Here is a 15,568-nt window from a genome sequence, read left to right as displayed (position 1 = left end):
AGGGAATAGATAGATATGGATCCTGTAAGAGAACTTGTTTTTAGTGTGGGAGGGCAAAAATGTGTTGGTGTAGGCTTGGAGAGCCAAAGTGCTTCTACTGTGTTGTGTTGTTCATTGTTTTTTGTTCGTTGTTCTAAGTGTCAACCATATTGTTGTAGGTCTAGAATCACATGTAGGCCAGACTAGGTAAGAATGGTATTAGTGTACCAGATTAGGTTTAATGACAATCAATAGTGATTATATGGTCACTATTACTAGTGGCTAGCACTGCTGCCTCAGAGCGCCTGGGTTTGTCTCCATCCTTTGGCAACTGCCTGTGTGGAGTTTGCACATTCTCTCTGTGTCTGTGTACATTTCCTCCAGGTGCTCCAGTTTCTTCCCACATTCCAGAGATGTGCAGATGACCATGCTATATTGCCCATAATGTCCAGGGATGTAAAGGTTAGATGAATTATCCATGGGAAATGAGGGGTTATAGGGGTTATAGGGATAAGGTCTGGCTGTCATGCTTTTCAGAGGGTTGGTGTGGAATCAATGGATTGAATGGCCTACTTTCACACTGTAAGGATTCTATTAGGCCAACCTTTAATTCATCATCAATACACCACCACTTCCTAATGGCAACATAACAACAAGTGCATGCAATCTGGAAATCAGCCAAATTAACAAAAAGCCATGACTTAGTCATTTTTTCTTCCATACACAGAAAAGGAAAAACTGACAAGGCAAATAAAATACGCCTGAGTTAGTTATTTTGGAATGTCAAGCTCCCTTGAAGTTGGCTTAATGCCATTTGTTTTTATTTGCCAAAATACAAATTAAATGGACATATTTAAGAAAAATTGTATAGTTTAAAAATGTTGGTAAAAGTTATGCGGCTGATTAAAATACTAGTGGTTATAAGGCAATTCTTGCCAACATCATCACAAGTTATCATTGGCAGTAAATTAAGTTACTTGATGAGAAATTTGCAACCATTATTCAGATTTACAAGTGCTTTGATTATTAATGGAACATTTTGTCCTATTTTGATTGGAGAGAAGGCCTGTCCTGCATGGTGATTCACCTCTGACTTCAACTGAAATTCCAGACTCAAGGTTTCATGTTTTTTGAAGACAAACCTTCAGCTTCCTTGTTACACCAATTAGTGTCAAATTTAGTTGTGACAGACTGCCTGATCCCACCACGATGAGTGTCCTTGTGTTGGGGACTCTCCTATTTATCCTTCCCCCACCTGCCTCCTCAAAACCACCACTGTCACCAAGTAGGGGGGAAGCATTTGGCAGAATTATTATTGGGATGCTTTTATGCACTTTCAGGTGAACAGCCAGGATTGACACGATGGTAGTGTGAAACAAGTCACTCCACCCAGTTGTGGGAAATGGGTAGCCCCAAGGAGGAGAACCCCAAACGTAAAAATAATTGAACTCACCCCCTGTCAACAAAATGCAAGCTTAAAGAAACAAAAGGAAAACATTAAAATAATAGGTCCCTGTTCTGAACCACAAAACGGTGTGGCAATTTAATTTTCATGAGACAAATTTAGAAAATTGTGCACTGTTCAGCACTGCCTACATTAACCAGCAAGTTCCTTAATATCTTCCTGCTGCAGACAAAGAATCTAACCCCTGGGTTTCTCCTTGCCCTAACTGTGAATACACATCTTTTTTCAGGGCAATAAACTCAACCAAGTTCAGTCAGAAGGGAAAGCAAAAACATGAAAGACCTGAAACCATATAGACCTTTTCACACCCACCACTAAGCACTTAACAGCAAATAAAATATTTTTGAAATATGGTCACTTTGTAATGTTGAAAATATCGCCATTAATTTGCACACAGCAAATTTCTATAAACAGCATTTTATACGAACCTGACCTTTTTTCTAGTGGTTTTTGCTGAGGAATAAACAGTGGACAGGATATTGAGGATAGGAGAAAGTGAGCACTGCAGATGCTGGAGATCAGAGACAAAAAGTGTGGCGATGGAAAAGCACAGCAGGTCAGACGGCATCCGAGGAGCAGGAGAGTCGATGCTTCGAGCATAAGCTCTTCATCAGGAATATTGCTAATAACTTGCCTAGCTAAAAAAATAGCATCATGGAGATTTTTATATTCATCTGAACAGGACAGTGGGCTCAGTTTAACATCTTACCTTAAGATGACACTGCACATGAGTGTGAGTCTTGATTTCTTTCGCAAATACTGGAATGGACATAAACCCAGGACTTTGTAGTTTAGAAAAGAAAGGTGCTACCAACTAAACCGCAGCTTATACTCAGCAGAGTTAAATAATCAAGTAGGAGAAAGTGAGGACTGCAGATGCTGGAGATCAGAGTCAAGAGTGTGGTGCTGGAAAAGCACAGCAGGTCAGGCAGCATCCGAGGAACAGGAGAATCAACGTTTCTGGCATAAGCCCTTCATCAGGAAAACCCTTCCTAATGGAGGGCTTATGCCCTTCACAATTCCTAATGAAGGGCTTATACCTGAAACGTCGATTCTCTTGCTCCTCAGATGCTGCCTGACCTGCTATGTTTTTCCAGCACCATACTCGCGACAGAGTTAAATAATCAGCAGCACTTGGTTCAGGAAAGGATATACCAGCCATATTTTGGATGTTTTAAAACTTACAGAAGTGCAGAATTAGAGAATAGATTCTTTACGGTGCAGAAAGAGGGCATTTGGCCCATTGAGTCCTGCATTGACTTTCTAAACAGCATCCCATCCAGACTCAAACCCCTCCCCTCTCCTTCTAACCTGCATTTCCCATGGCCAATCCACCTAGCCTGAACAACACTGGACACTGCAAGGCAATTTAGCATGGCCAATCCCACTAACCTGCAAATCTTTGAACTGTGGGAGAAAATCAATGGAAACCAATGCAGGCACATCGCGAAGGTGCAAACTCCACATCATCACTCAAGACTTGTATCGAGCCTGGGCCCCTCATGCTGTGAAGCAACAGTGCTAATCACTGAGTCACCATGCTGCCCATCAGAGATTTTTACAGTACAGAAGGAGGCCATTTGACCTGTCATGTCCATACCATTTCCCAAAAGAGCTACTCAGCTAGTCCCATTTTCCAACCCTATCTCTGTGTGTGTATATTAGATTAGATTACCTACAGCGTGGAAACAGGCCCTTCAGGCCAACAAGTCCACACCGACCCTCCGAAGAGTAACCCACTCCCCTCTGATTAACATACCTAACACTATGGGTAATTTAGATTAGATTCCCTACAGTGTGGAAACAGGCTCTTTGGCCCAACCAGTCCACACTGACCCTCCGAAGAGTAAATCACCGAAACCCATTTCCTTCTGACTAATGCACCTAACACTACGGGCAATTTAGCATGGCCAATTCACCTGACCTGCACATCCTTGGACTGTGGGAGGAAACTGGAGCACCCGGAGGAAACCCACACAGACACGGGAGAATGTGCAAACTCCACACAGTCGGCCGAGGCTGAAATTGAACGTGGGACCCTGGTGCTGTGAGGCAGCAGTGCTAACCACTGCGCAACCATGAATATACATATCTAGCTCTCTTTTGAAACCTACTGTGAAATTCAGCTCCACCACTTTCCCAGCACATTTCAAATGCTAACAACTTTCTCAGTAAAGATGTTTCCCCCTTACTCCTGGCTGTCTTGCTGACAACTTTGAAATTGTTCCTTACTTACTGAAATACCAACTAGTGGAAACAGAATATCCTTCTGTCAAAATTGTTCTTAATTTTGAATACCTCAATAAGGTCACCTCTTAATCGTTTCTGCTCCAAGGAGAATAAACCCAATTTCTCTATTCATTCCTTGTATCTGAAGTCCCTCATTTATGGTGAATCAGTTATCTCTCGCTCTAATGAGAAGGCAGCATTTTGGAAGGATAATTGCAACTTTAAAACTTCACAATATAATCTTATTTACTGGCAGCAAGAGATAATGTCAATCAGTCTGGCTGCAAGCATCACTTTATGATTGGTCAGAGAAAGTCCCATTGCTTTAGGAAGTTCATCAATGCAATAAAAATCGTTAACAAGTTATCTGGTTTAATCCTGTCTGGAGTAAGACAGCTGACCTCAGCTAGAACCCCATTTAATATCACTTGTTTGAGGTCAGACAACAGGTATGGGAAACAAAGCTGAGTGAGAGGTCACATCACTCATTCTCAATAAACCATTAAAATTACAAATTACCGCATGGATGATAGAGTTGTAATCCTGCAATTTGAGAGGTTATACTACCAACTGGGAGCAAAGGAAGGCTCCCAACAATGGTGGACAGGAAGATGTTTGAAAAGCACCTTGTGACCTTTAGTTTTGTATATTATAGAGTTTTTTTATATATATTACAGGATGTGTAGGTCGCTGATAAGGCTAGTGTATACCTTCCCTCAGAATTACTGTGGGAAAGGCAGTGGTGACCACCTTCTCAAACCATTCCAAGCCACATGTTGAAGGTACATCTAAAGTGCTCTTCAGGAGGGTGTTCCAGAATTTACCAGTAAGAGTGAAGGTATAATAATACAATTCCAAATCCAACTGAGAAGAGACTTGGAAGCAAACTTTATTGCTTGATTGATCAACTAATTTATTGTTGTCACATGCATCAAGATACAGCAAGAAGTGTTGTTTTTCATGCTCTACAGGCAGATCATGCCATACAAAGTGTATCAGGCAGCAGAACAGAGTGCAGAATACAGTGTTACAGCTGTAGTGAAGCTGCAGAGAGAGAGAGAGAGAGAGGGAGAGATCAGAACGAACATTTCAGAGGTCTATTTAGAAGTCTGATAACAGCAGGGAGGAAGCTGTTCTTGAACCTATTCGTATGTGTATTCAAATTTTTATATCTTCTGTCCAACAGATGAGGGTGGAAGAGGTATAACTGCCGTGGGAGGGGTATTTGATTATGTTGGTTGCTTTTCCCAAGGCAGCGGAAAGCATAGATGGAGCCAATGGATGGAAGGCTGGTTTGTGTGATGGACTGGACTGTGTTCATGACTATCCATTGTTTAGTGTTATAGAGTGTTCAAATCCGACAGTGTGGAAACAGACCTTCGGCCCAAACTGGTCCATGCTGACAAAAATATCCATCCACGCTAACCCCATTTCCTGCACTTGGCCCATATACTTCTAAATCTTTCCTATCCACAAATTGTCGAAATATCTTTTAAATGTTGTTAATGTACCCACCGCAATCACTTCCACTGGCAGTTCAAGTTGCCCCTCAGGTTCTCTTTTATTCTTTCCCCTCTAACCTTAAACTGATGCCCTCTAGTTCTCGATTCCCCAACCCTAGGAGAAAGACTGAGTGCATTCACCGTATTCATGCCTCTCATGATCTTATACACATCTATAACATTGCCCCACAATCTCCTATGCTTTAAAGAAAAATGTCCTAGCTTATGCAACCTCTTCCTATAACTCAGTTCCTCAAGTCCTGACAACATCCTTGTAAATTTCTTCTGCACTCTTTCTAATTTAATAACATCTTTCCTATGGCAAGGTGACCAAAACTGAACACAATACTTCAACTTCGGCTTCACCAATGTCCTGTACAACTGCAACATAACTCCCCAAATTCTATACTCAGCACCCTGACTGATGAAGGCCAGTGTGCCAAAAGTCTTCTTCACTGCCCTGTCTACCTGTGACTCCACTTTCAGAGAATCATGCACCTGAACTCCAAGTTCCACTACACTCCTGAAGGCCCTACCATCCACCATGAAATTTCTACCTTGATTGACTTACCATAATGTAAGACCTCACACTTATCTCTGTTAAACCCAATTTGCCATTTCTCAGCCCACTTCCCCAGCTGATCAAGGTCCTCCTGCAATTTCTGATAACTTTCCTCACTGTCCACAATATTGCCTATTTAATGTCATTTGCAAACTTGCTAGTCATGCCTTGTACATTCTTATCCAAATCATTGATATAGATAACAAACAGCAATAGGTCCAGCACTGATCCCTGAGGTACAACACCAGTCACAGGCCTCCAGTCCAACAAGCATCCTTTCACTATTACCCTCTATTTCTTGTGGTCTTGGAAAGAGCAGTTGCCAAACCATGTTGTGATGCATTCAGATAGAATGCTTTCTATGGTGCATCTATAAAAATTGGTAAGAGTTTTTTTGTCCTGCCGAATTTCCTTAGCCTCCTGAGGAAGTTGAGATGTTGTTGACCTTTCTTGATTGTCGCATGCATATGGGTGGACCAGCTCCAAACCCATGAGCACAGCCACCCTGCTCTTCTAGGTGATAGAGCTCACAGCTTTGGATATGCTATGGAGGAGCCTTTGATACCACTCCGCCCATCATGTCTGCATTTGCTTTCCAATGAGCATCATAACTTAGTACCATTCTCCTGCCTTTTTTCCCTAGCTCTGCACATTGTTTCTATTCAAACAATTATCTTGTGCCCTCCTGAATGTCTCAATTGACTTTGCCTCCACCACACTACAGCGCATTCCAGACCTAAACAACTCATATGAAAAAGTTATTTTTCACATCGCATTTACTTCATTTATCAATTGCTTTAATCCTGTGCCCTCTTGATCTCAATCCTTTTTTTTGAGCGGAAACCATACGCCCTATGTTCTCGATTCCAAACCTCTCATGAGTTAATAAACTTTTATCAGATCTCCTCTTGTCGCCAAGGAGAATAGACCCAACATCCCTAACCTGTCCTCATAACTGAAGTTTCTCATCACTGGAACAAGTTTTGTAAATTGGCTCCACACTTTCTTTCATTGATTTGCATCCTTTCCAGAGCATAGTTTCTAGAACTGTGCACAGTTCTCCAGCTGAGATATAATAAGTGTTTTGTATAAGTTCAGCATAACCTCCATTCTCTACTACTCTATTTTCCTTTTTAACGAAGCCCAGGATTCTGTATGATTTATTAACTGTCTCTTGACCTGTCCTGCTACATTCAGTGATGTTTGCACATCCAATCTCAGGGCCCTTCTCAAAAACTGGAAGAGGCAAGGCTAGAGAGCATTTAATCACCAAAGCTGGAAGTGCACATGATATGGTGTAAAGGCAGAGATGGGAGAGGATTTAGAGGTAGAATTAGGCAGTATTTGCATTGGAGAGGATATGGAATTGAAAACTTAGCTCAGGATCAAACAGAACACTTTTATTTTAAAATTTCCAGCATTGATAGTGTTTTCATTCTTAGTTTGATGTACTTTATTGTAGGGCGAAATTAGTCTTCTCATTTTTAAAAATATCATAATATGTTAAGCTGAGTTTTAAGAAATGTTTCTGCAAAAGTATGGGTGGACAATCCAATGGGTGAGCTAAAGGTTGCATTTCTATCTTTAATACTTGTAGTTAACACCTGACTTCACTGGGAGACAGAATTTGAAGTCATGGGGGAAAGAAGAAAGAAGTAATGTGGTTAAAAGAAAATAGCAGAGCATTTGATTCTCTGGGACCCAATTCATTCAATATTATACATTCACAAGTACTTTACCCACATTTGTTTAACTAAGTATCCCTGACATAAATATATTCTTCAGAAGTATGAAACTGAACTTAGTTTAGTCTGAGAGGCACATTAATTTTTCTGTATTTATACAGCCCCCATAACCTTTTCATATCTGAAAGAAGTTTGACTAAAACAACCTCTGTTAAAAATGACATGAAGCAATGCGTCCATTATAGTAAATACAGGCTTGTTGTCCTATGATTAGTAACTATAGCCAAAGCATCCTATAAACAAACTCTTTTGGGGCATATCTTTACCACAAATGTTTTTCCTTATTTTGGTGGATACTCATAAAAATTGTGCAGTTTTAATTAAATAAGGTGGAACAATGATGGAAACTGTTCATTCAAAACACAAAAATGATATTTCTTTGATATGATACTATTTTCTGAGAATGAAAAGGTACATGTGTATATAAAGTGGAAACTCTCAAAGTATGTGTGAAAGCATAATGTTTACATTACAGATCAATTATTCTACATCAGAAGTGAGGAGAAAACGTAGAGATATAACAGATGGTTAAAAACCACAGAGGGAAGTAAACAATAGAAGAGGAGAAAGAAAAAGGCAAGATCTGTGATAAATCATAAGACCATAAAGGAAAGGAACAGAATTAGGCCATTCAGCCCATTGTGTCTGCTTTGCCATTTGATCATGGTTGATGTATTTCTCAACCCTATTCTTCTGCCTTCTCCCAAAAACCCTTGAACACCTTACTAATATCAATCTCTAACTTAAACACTCTCAATGACTTGGCTTCCACAGTCTTCTGCTGTAATGAGTTCCCCAGATTAACGACCCTCTGTCTGATGAAATTCCCTCTCATCTCAGTTCTAAAGGGTCGTTCTATCACTCTGAGGCTGTGCCCTCAGGTCCTAGTCTCCCCTATTAGTGGAAACATCTTTCCACATCCAGGATTTTCATTATTCTGTAAGATTCAATGAGATACCCCTCGTCCTTCTAAATTCCATTGAGTACAGTCCCATAGAATGGAAGACAAGAGATTAAATAACAAGAGGATGAAGCAAAATAGAGAGCTAATAATACAAAGAGCGAAATAAAACTGGGTCTGGAGGATCAGTAAATGTCACAGCAGAATTGGTATGTTGTTGTGTTAACAAAAGGGATAAGTGGCTATGATTTAAAGTTGTTGAAATAAATGTTGAAGCCAAAGCCTATAAACTACCCCATCAAAAGATGGGGTGTTGCTCCTTGAACTTCATTGCAGCATTGCAGAGGTCCAGACAGATTGAAATCATGCTCAATTGAAATCAATTGAGACATGGATGTAGTGATTTAGTCTGATTTGCACACTGGTACAAAAGTAATAAATCACCGGTAACCTTTTTCATACTGTTTTAGAGGTTTTTTTGCAGACTATTGCCTTTAATATTAACAGACAAATTCGGAACAGGATTGGGCCATTTGTCCCCATGAGTCTGCTTCACAATTTCATAAGATCATGGCTGATCTGACTACAGCTTTAACTCCACTTTTCCTGCATGTCCCTCAAAACTCTTAACTCCCTAGCTGATCAAACATCTATCTAACTCAGTCTTGAATATATGATATGGCCTCCACTGTTCTAGGTGGAAGAGGTTTCCAAAGACTAACAGCCCTTTGCAGATAAATTTCTTCCTCAACTTCATTTTAAATGGTTGATCCCATCTTTCAAAATATCACCCCATTGTTCTAGATTCCTCACATGAGAAAATATCCTCTCAGCATTTACCCTCAGACTTTCATGTTTCAATAAAATGCTAGCCTGATTGTGATCACACAACCACTGCCAATTGCTGTAAAAAATCATTTGCTTCACTAATGTCCTTTAGGGAAGGAAATTTGCCATTCTTACCTATACTGGTTTATAGTCCAGACCCACAATAATATAGTTGACACATAACTGACCTTTGGGTATTAGGAATGGTCAGTAAATGCTGGTGAAACCATCTTAAGAACAAATAAAAAATGTCTGCTCTCATTCTTTTAAACTCCAATGAATATTAGATCGATCTATTCAACCTTTCCTTATGAGACAATCTCTTCATCCCAAGAACTTACTTCTGCCTATCTGAGCTTAAAAATGTGTTGCTGGAAAAGCACAGCAGGTCAGGCAGCATCAAAGGAGAAGGAGAATCGACGTTTCGGGCATTATTTGAGCCTACTTTAACCTGCTTCAAGTATAAGCATATTGCATTTTCAGTAAGGAGATCATAACTGCATTTTGTAGTCCAGGTGCATTCTCAAATACTCTGCACAGATGTAGAATGGTGTTCCTACTATTCTGTTCCATCCTCCTTGGTATATAGGCCAAATTTCTATTTGTCTTCACAAATGCTTGTTACCCTTGCATACTAATGCTTTGAGATAATGTAAAACTCTTATTTATCACATCATTCTGTAATCTATCGCCATGTAAAGAATGTTCTTCGTTTATAGCCTCCCAACTAAAATAGATAACCTTACATTTTCACAGTTTATTCTATCTGCCAAAGTTTTGCCAACTTTCTTAACCTTTCCATACCATTTTGTAGACACTTTATATCTTCCTGACAGCTTGCTTTCCTACCTATTTTTGGAAAATTTGATCAGAACAGAGTTTCTTGACTTCTACTTTTTATATTCTTGAATAGGGACATTACTTTCATGACATTTCCAATCAACTGAGAGCTTTTCAAAGTTTTGGAATGTTACATCCATTCAAGCTAGTATTTCTGCAGCTAAAAAAAAACTTAAGAAACTTGAAACCTGACCATTAGGTTAAGATGAGTTGTCAGTCTTTAATCTTATTTTTTTTCCCAATTTTTTCTATTATTATAGTGATCATTTTAAGTTTTCCCTCTCTCTACTTCTTGATTTTCTACTATTCTTGATATGATTTCTGTGTTATCTGTGTGAAGACAGACATAAAATATTTTTCAAAGTCTTTGGCATTTCCTTGTTTCCCATTATTAATTCCTCAGTCTTACCTTCTAAGGGACTAATGCTGACTTTAGATACTTTCTTCCTTTTTTATGTACATGTAGAAGCTTTTAATTTTACTTTTGTAACTCTTGCTAGTATTTTCATCTATTAATGCACCCTTTTTTCTAGTCACCTTTTGCTGCATTTTCTGAAATCATCCCACACTTCTGGCCACCACTAATCTTTGCAGCATTGCACTTTCTTTAACTCTGTTATCACCCTTAACTACCTCAGTTAGCCATGGATGTTGTCACATTCTCATGGTTTCTTCATTTCGTAATGAAATAATTCTTTGTTCAAAATTATGAAATATCTCCTAAATGTCTGCTACTAATTCAGACGGCTACTACAGTCTTACTTTCAACCTATTTTCCCATTCATTTTTTGTATAATTTATCTTCATATATCCTTAATGTGCATTTAAGTTCAAGATACTAATTTTAAACTTAAATTCCTTATCCTCAACTGAATGTGAAACTCTATTATATAATGCCCATGCTTACCGAGAAGATCCTTTCCTGTGAGGTTATTAATTATTCCTGCAAGACTACACTAAAATTGCTTGTTAACTGGTTGATTTGATAAGGTATTGTTCTAAGAAATGATCCCAAATTCACTTTGAAAACTAATCATCCAGTCTACATTTATCAATTTGATTCTTCGACACTATATGATTCTCCCAAAATATTTTTAACTCAGTCCTCCAATGTAAATACTATTGCAAGACCTTTTTTTTAATTAGCTTCCCTACAGTGTGGAAACAGGCACTTCAGCCCAACAAGTCCACACCGACCCTCCGAAGAGTAACCCACCCAGGCCCATTTCCCTCTGACTAATGTACCTAACACTATGGGCAATTTAGGATGGCCAATTCACCTGACCTGCACATCTTTGGACTGTGGGAGGAAACCAGAACACCCAGAGGTAACCCACGCAGACAATGTGCAAACTCCACACAGACAGCTGCCGAGGCCAGAATCGAACGTGGGACCCTGATGCTGTGAGGCAGCAGTGCTAACCACTCAGCCACCGTGCCGCCCAAATAAAGCACTCCTACCAGTGACTTCTTACCTTTGCTGTTTCTTATGTCCACTCAAATTGATTCTGGATCTTCATCTTCTGAACTAAGATCATTGCTCACTACAGATTTCATTTTCTATTAACAGAGCCACCTCTCCTCTTTTTCCTTTCTTCCTGTATTTCAGTGAAGTCCAATGCAAAGAAAAATAAGGTGGTGCACTTTGTTCAGAAGAATACTGAAAGACAATGTAAACGGGATGTTCAGTTGGTGGGGATGGAAGGTGGACAATGTAGATGAGAAGATGAATGGACAATTCAGGAGAGGGGTCGGGCATGGGTGGCTGCTGATCCCAGGACTCTAGAATCTATTAAGAGGTCAGGTTAAGGGCCTGAGAACATGGTGAAGAGGTTGAAAGGCAGGGGAGAGTAATCAGAAGGCTGAAGAGAGGAATATGAGGTTTGACGGATGGAGGCTGAGAGAGCATTTTGGATGGTTTGTAGGGTGTTTGAAGGTGTGGGGGCAGGGTTCAATGCGGCTGAATATTGGCGGGTGAGTCAGAGACATGACAATAGGGATGGTGTCAGATCCTGAGTGAGCAGGAGTTACATTGAACGAATACTGGATCCTGTGGATTGCCAAAGTGGGAACATTGGATGCAGTAGGTGGGTTTTAAAGGTACTCATTTGCTGCATGTGATAACTTTCACTTGGATGCCACTGGGATTCCCAAGGCTGGAGAAATCCTGCTATTCATAATTACATTTATAAAACTGAACAACAACGAGGCTCATTAAAATATTTAAAATGACAGACTACATATTTGCAGTTAGTTAATCATCCACCCACCCTCCAATCTCAGTTGAAGCTAAGTGGGGGAGTTGTAGGCATATTTAGGATGGACTCAGAGTTTTCAAACATAAGGCTCCCAACTCTGATCCAAACTATTTCCTGGTTAACTTTCTTCCCTTGATAACTATACATGGAAGAAAAAGGACACAGTACCTGCTGAAGGAATGGTCTCTGCAAGCAGTCTACTAACAATCTCAAGTGCGGTGTATCCTTATTTCAACCAAATAGACTGAAATTGCTTTGATCAATGCACACAACCTCTACTGTCTTTCTTTCACAGCATGCCTAATCTTTCCAAGTATGTCTAATAGGAACCGGCCTTGTCTGTGCAGATATAGACAGGCTGCTCTTGCTTACCAAAATCAGTTATAGTATATGATATCCTGATCAAGGCCCCCAGCAATTCAAGTCTCATTTATTTCCCAGAAAAGTGTGTCAAATTGGTAAAAAAAAACTGTGCTTCATTTCATACATACATTTTTTATAACACACGGATTGTTTTCTCGCATATACTGGAATATAGTAGATGTCTGGCTACTTATTTCTCTTTATTTTCCTCTCCTCTGCTGAAGGAGCTATTTTGTGCTGGGGTGCAACAGCTAACAGTGTGTCAGCAAGCAACAGTTATTCATTCAAAGAGGATATTACAACCAAATCTGGTCCTGTCCTCATGTGACATCACAGACGTTCATTACAATGCAGAAGTGTTTAATTGTCAGAATAAAGAATTTTTCCCTCAGCCATTAAATTTTATTATATCTTTTAGTTCAGCATATTAAAGAGCGGGTCACTGCATTAACACACTGTAAATATTGTATGGTAAGCAGAAGTTGCTGCATCACTGTTAAATCCAGTTCAATATTCACTAACTGGTCCTCCTTTGTTTTTCTGACCTACTGCCGTATTGCCTGTGACAGATTCAGTTTGCCATGGATTAATGCAAAATTTTCTATGGTAGATTAAAGTAGCAGTTGAAATGTAAACACACTTTTCTCTGTGAGTGCTTGATTATCATCCATCATTCCCAGAGGCAGACTGCATTGAATTCATCATCTTGTCATTCCTACTAGATTTTACCAATGACTCCTGTCCTTTTTAACCATCTCAAACAGAACATGGTACAAATTGAATATGGGAGAAAAAAGACCTCTCAGTAACCCAAACTTACATACTGACTTGGGGATGTACTCAGCCTCAAGCTATTCTAGTTTACACAAAATGTAAACTTACTGTAATATAAGTAACTTGAGAAAACCCATCTATGAATAAATAAACTGACAGCATTTTACCTGTGTGCTCAGGTTGATTGTAAAAACTAGATTATTTAAACATTTTTCAATACAGGGACTCTTTCCTAAATTAATTATTTACTTGCTCAATATTTTAAATCACTGTTATTTAAAAAGAGAATTCCTCAGTTGTAGCAGCTTATCTGGCTGAGTGTGCCTTTTCAGCCTCTCAAGAGAAATAAGTTCCCATAGTTGAAGCAGCCTTATCTGATAATGGTGTTACTGAGGAACTAGAACCCTGAAGAGATTCATTTTGGTCTTTCAAAGGTGAATGTGCATTAGATATCATTTTGCGATGACATTCAGAAGAACTTACATCAGATCTCAGCATGCCACTCAGCCACGCTCCCCAGGCAAGGGTGTCAGCTTCTATATGTATACTCAACATCTCTACCCTCTCTCCCACTACTTCTGTGCTGTTGGTCTGCCTCAAGTTTTACATGACACATAATTCTCTTATCAATTGGATATCAGAAAAGTCAAGCATTGTTTTTAGTAGCTCCTTTCCCTTACACTGCAGAGAGCTGTTGAGGTTGGTTGATTATGGATGTTCAAGGCATGAGATAAATAGATTTTTAATTAGCAAGAAAATCAAGAATTATGGGGAAAAGGCAGAGGTGTGGATTTGAGGATTAGCAGATCAGCCATGATCTCATGGAATAGCAGAGCAGAAATAACAGGCTGAATGGTCTGCTGCTCTGACAGTTTATGGTCTTATGATCTTATGGACGACATGGATTACTGTGAAAGAGGGTCATTGTTGGTCACCACCACCCTGGTTCTGATGGGAGTCATTCTGGCACGATTGGCAAATCTGTAGGGAGAGGGCTTAATGGGTAATGATTGGAGATTAATTGAATAATTGAAAGTGATGTGTGGAAATATTTCGAAGTTTAGTACTGAAGGAATTGACAGGGAATGCCAGGAAGAAAGGAGTATTAAGGCTCAGTGGTGGGGCCTTGATTGTCAGGCTGAGTCTGCAACTCACTGTGCCAAACATGACCTCCAATGCCTTCCAGCCTCATATGATTCATAAATGCACACTTGAAATGATAAATGGCTAAAAGCACATCACGAGGAACATCACCTTGTACATGATACAGCACTGCGGCAACAAGCCAGGCAGGATTTAATGAACACCCCAGTCCCACTAGATGAGAGTGGGTTTGGTGAACACTCATTGACTGTAAATTTGATTTTTTAAAATTCATTGACAGGATGAGGGTATCACTGGGTAGGCCAGTATTTATTGCCCATCCCTAATTGCCCAGAAGGCAGTTAAGAGTCAACCACATTGCTGTGGGTATGGAGTGACATATCAAGCAACCCAGGGAAGGATAGCAGTTTCCTTCCCTAAAGGACATTAGTGACCCAGAGGGATTTTCCGACAATCGACAATGGATTCATAGTCATCAGTAGACTCTTAATTCCAGATTTTTAAAATTAAATTTACATTCCACCTTGAAAGACAAGCATTCCCTGAGTGATTTCAATTTTTTGAAGGCTTTCCTGTATTTGATGGCCCCACGTTGAGGAATGAGATAATGCTGGGTGATGGTGAGCAATGGGGAAAAGAGTAGCACTACGGCAGGGCTATAAAATGGGATGAAGCTAAACAAGGGTACTGAATGTAGCTTGATCCTTTTATTAAACTGTTTTTCCAATCAACCTGTTCAGAGACATTGTTACACACCTCTGGAGCAGATGGGATTTGAACTTGCCATTACCACTGTGCCACAAGAAGGCCACTAAATTGAGTTTAAACTCTGCGAGAGGGCATAGGTTTAGGGTGAGAGGGGAAAGATTTAAGAGGCAAGTGCATGCAAATAAGACCAGGATATCTGGTCAGCATGGATGAGTTGGACCGAAGGGTCTGTTACCATGCTGTACATCTCTAAGGCGCTGTGCCTGAATTTGAACACATGCCTTCAAAGAATTAAGCAAAAGTGAGGACT

Source organism: Chiloscyllium plagiosum, chromosome 2 (genome assembly GCF_004010195.1).
Source record: "Chiloscyllium plagiosum isolate BGI_BamShark_2017 chromosome 2, ASM401019v2, whole genome shotgun sequence".
Taxonomy (NCBI): Eukaryota; Metazoa; Chordata; class Chondrichthyes; order Orectolobiformes; family Hemiscylliidae; genus Chiloscyllium; species Chiloscyllium plagiosum.
The sequence above is the reverse complement of the archived record's forward strand: the minus strand, read 5'-3'. Positions refer to the sequence as shown.